Genomic DNA, 4640 nt, shown 5'->3' on the forward strand with positions numbered 1-4640 from the left:
AACAAAATTGTAATAACTCCTCGATATTGCATGAGTGCGCAAGAGTATATGACTAATTATTTCATTATTGTTCACATAAATAAATAATGAAAAGAAAATGATACGGTGACCAGCATATTATATTTCCTACGACTGACTATTATAATTATTTTCCGACATGTAATATCAAGTGCCCCTATTGGTTGCTCCACTACAGCATTTGCCATCAGTAGTTGCGTGCTTGAAATGGATCTTTTAAGGTGCTAGTACTTTTTTACTCCAAAAAAAAATTAAGAGAAATTTAAAGTTGGGGCTTATGCTGTTAGCTATAGTTACAAAATTATACTATTAGTATTAAAAAAATTACTTCTACTTCAGCTAGTTTGGTAACTAAATTATTTTAATTATTTGTCTCGTACATTCTGTCTCTTATAAATGTGCTTAAATTATTTTAATTATCTTTGGTTAAAAAAATTAAATTGGCAGGAAGAAAAACAAAAATTTTAAGGAGACAAACTGTTTATCCTAGTAGAACCATTTTTTAAATTATGAAACATTTCAAAACTATGTTAAAAAATTATTTTTAAATTTAGAAATTAACTCATCGCTATTATATTTTTACTTTTAAAAAAAGTTCGAACTATTTTCCAAATTTAAGAAATAATTGTTTTTCTTTAAAGAATAACCCTTGACACGCCCTATTTACTTTTTTCATCTTATTTTCTTTTGGCTTCAACTAAAAATTCTTCACATTGTTTTTTAACTTTTATCATTTTATATTTCAAATTTTTGAAATTATCAACTTTATCTTATTTTTTGATTTTCACTTTTAATTGCACTCGTTTTTTTCAAACTGGAGCTTTTTTGCTTGAAAAAAAATTCAAATATATCTTTTATATTTAATACAAAGTTAAACTTTTAATTTTTTTAAAGCCTTAAGAGTTTAAATATACTATATGCTGGATATGAATGACATGTTTGAATTTTTTTATTAAATGAAAACAATTTAATTTAAAAAATACAAATGAAACTGAAACTAAAAATTAAAAGATATGATGAATTAATTAATAATTTTATAAATTTGGAATATAAATAAAAAATAGAATACTTCTAATTGAATATGTTTTTTTATAGAATGTTTTCAGTTATATACATACTTCTTATGTTTACATGCATATATATAATTTTAGTTACTATATATCAAAAACAATGAAAAGTGTCCCAAAAAGAACCATCAATTTGGTGGAACCCATTTGTCTAACTTGTTCATACAAAATACCAAATAGTGGACCTTTGTTTCATGATGTCCCTTTAAGAAATTATTATCATATTACATTATTGTTTTTATATATAATAGGGAGACATCGATATGTTAGCTAGTTTGTCCCTTTAGAAGAAAGGTGATGGACCATCACCAATTTGTGCTTATGCTTTCACTTATCACTCCTTCAATAATTTGCAATATAAGAACTATTCCCACTTATAATTTTAATAGCAAATTATTTTGGTATTTTTGATATTTATAATAATATATAGTTTTATTTTTTAATTGTAAAATTAATTGATATAATTTTTTATTTTATTTTTTTAATATTTTAAATATTTCATTTATTTTAAATGTTTATCAACTAAGTCAAAGGATGAATTAATAAAATTGAATTTTCGTTTAATTCTTAAATCTATTTTTAATATAAACAAAATAAAAGATTAATAATATAAATTATTCAATTTTTTAATCATACCAAGTTGATTATGTAGTCGATAATGATAAGTTTTAGCACCTGATCCTTGATTAATTAATCATAATGTGTAAAAAAACTAGTTATAGGGAAATATGTGGAGAAAGTCCTAGCCCCCAACTCTTTACCGGCGACCAGCAAATCCACGGCGAATTTGATTGGGTCTCAAACTCTTCAGCAATAATCAGCAGATTCAGATGTCACAAGAAATTCATTGAGTAAGGTTATTTATTTTGAAAACTATTTGAAGAATTAGTATTATGATGACATGTAGAGTCTTTTTGCAAAGTTTGATATTCATGGAACTGTTACTCTTTTTGCTAGTTAATTCAGAGTAGGAGCCGTGCCTTCTTTCCTCTGTTCAGGTAAGTCAGTTAAATGCTTGTAACAATTTGGTAGGTCTAGTCCCTAATATTTATGATATTGGTTTAGTCTTTGCTGATATTATACTTTTAGTTTATTTATGATTTTGAATATGTGAACCGAACTTTAAGAATAATTTATTTTTGGAGATATACTTTTGTTTTATTCACCGCGGTACACGGTTTTCGTTAGTATTATGGCAAGGAGTTCAGGTATTTTGACCCTATAACCTAATTTGTTTTGAATTGTATAATCTTTTAATTTAATTGTACTGATAAATTGTGTGTTTCTAATTTCAATAGAAACTACAACCTACAGAAAGAAAATACCAGCCCTGCGATCCTGGAAAAAGGTTTAATTATCTAGTATAACCATATGGATAACAAATACATAGTTGAATCATGTGAATAAGAAAGAATACACCTTGAAGCATCATTGTCCTTAATCATAAATAATTGATATTTTGGCAAACTATTTTTATAGAGCATTTGAGAGCCTAAAAATATTATGAACAACAAAACAAAGAGGTTTCTTTCTATGGGGAATTAAATTCATGCCATATTTTGTGGATCAATAATTTTGTTTTATTTTTTAAGATAAAAATGTATGATCTCAATTTAGGATCGAATAAAAGAGCTGCACAACCTTTAATTTTTGTGTATTATTAATCAGTGGGAGTTAGCGAGCAGGTAATAAGATTTGAATTTGGTAATTGTTGACTAAATCAAATTCTAAATGACTCTTTTCTTAATCCTAAGGAGCATATGAGTTGGTAAGGCGCTCTTCTGGCTTAAGTGAGGTCACGTGTGCGAACTATACTCATGTATGCAGTCGTTTAAATCTTGAGGTCAGAGTTTGCTTCCGCAAGGGACCTATAAGGCTCGAGTGAGGATCAGTCTGAATCTGAAAGGTTTAAAGGTGTCGTGTCATAGTTAAGACATGTTTAAAAAACCTCACGGACCCTATACTAAAAGCAAATGACCCTTTTCTTCTTTATTGGGTGGCAATGAGGTAGCAAATCACGCTCACAAAATCCTCACAATATGTCTTTCACTATTTTTATCTTTATTATTGGTTTCATTCTTTAATTCTTAAGTTGATAATGCATGTAAACTTGAAAATGCTTTCAGATTTGTAAGGTGTTTCTAGGCAGGGGCATGTTTTTGGTTCAAACCGAAATAACTTATTTTTTATTTTTTAAAATTGAATTGAACCAATTTTATAAGAATTTTTAAACATTTTAGATATTTTGGTTCGGTTTGTTCCAAAAGTAAATTGATTTTTTTGGTTCTACCTTTGTTTCTTTTGGACAACATTACAATTGTTGAGCAAAATTCATGTAATTCTAGTGATAAATGGAGATATATGATGGGTAACAAATGGATTAATTGTGGTTTTCAAAACTTTGGTTACTGTATTATGTACTGTTATTTTAGTTTGTATACAAATAGAGATCATACTGCTTACTATATCATGTACTGTTATCATATTGCTTACTGCTATCTTTTTGTGCATTTTGTCTTGGATCCTATTCTTATTAGTAGCTCAAGAACTGAAGCTTCATTTGCTGCTGTATATGACTGTTTGGTTTTTATAAAAAAAGTAAGTTTCTTGAAAATTGAGACTGTAACTCAAAATTCCAGTTTAGTTTGGTTGTTACATACCCCTACTGTCAATATATGAAGAAACCAACCAATCCTATTTATAGGTTGTGTTGATGAATATGGGTGTTGATGCATTGTGAAGGGTGGCAGATACCAGTGACGTGTGCTGGTAAGATTACCGTAATGGATTATTTAAAGCAGATAAAGACAGTTAAAAAAGAACATGTTGATGCTACTGTGGGCAGTCCTCTCGACATTTTTGGAGATTTCTTACCATACAAACATGTTGTGGCTTGGCATGCCCATTAAAAAGCCTTCTCTTATTAATCAATTGTTTGTAAAATGTAATTCATCTTTTAATTGACTAGTGATGTAGCATAAAAGTTGCTATGATCTAATCAATCAATATTCAATTAACTTATAAAATTTCAATATCCAAGTCTTGCATCTCTGAACTAAAAATTCATGGTATTTTTAGTATGTATTAAGTGTATTTCTTAAGTGTATTGTTTGTCATGAATTTGAGAACGTGATATTGAGTTTTGTCTTTTGAGTGTATTTTTGTTATAAATTGTTAAATAAAAAATTTTATAATGAAATTTTACAAAACTATTGGCAATTAATCTATTACACAAAAATACACTTAAAATCAAAAAATATACTTAAACTCACTACACTTATAATACACTAAAAATATAATAATAGTACACTAAAATGCACTAATGATACACAAAAAATACAAAAGAAAACACTAAAAATATGCCAAAAAATCACTAAATAGATACACTAAAAATTCATCAAAGTAAAACAAAACTCAAAGAATAATAAAAAGGCTCAAATGCACCAAAAATCACAAACTTTTGCGTGTTTTTAGTATTTAACATAATCTTTTAATTTTGACAAAAAAGTTCATGAACTTTTAAATTTTGCAATTAAAGACACCAGCACCGTTTTG

At 27.3% G+C, this 4640-nt stretch overlaps 1 long non-coding RNA gene across 1 annotated transcript; it reads left to right on the plus strand.

The window, feature by feature from the left end:
• Positions 1 to 1787: 1787 nt before the first annotated feature.
• LOC126673829 (uncharacterized) lies at positions 1788 to 4117 on the plus strand. The gene is made up of 2 exons (XR_007639371.1): positions 1788 to 1936; positions 2043 to 4117. It is a non-coding gene; the product is annotated as an uncharacterized LOC126673829 (long non-coding RNA).
• The last annotated feature ends 523 nt before the right edge of the window (positions 4118 to 4640 follow it).

Source organism: Mercurialis annua, linkage group LG3, assembly GCF_937616625.2.
Source record: "Mercurialis annua linkage group LG3, ddMerAnnu1.2, whole genome shotgun sequence".
NCBI lineage: Eukaryota > Viridiplantae > Streptophyta > Magnoliopsida > Malpighiales > Euphorbiaceae > Mercurialis > Mercurialis annua.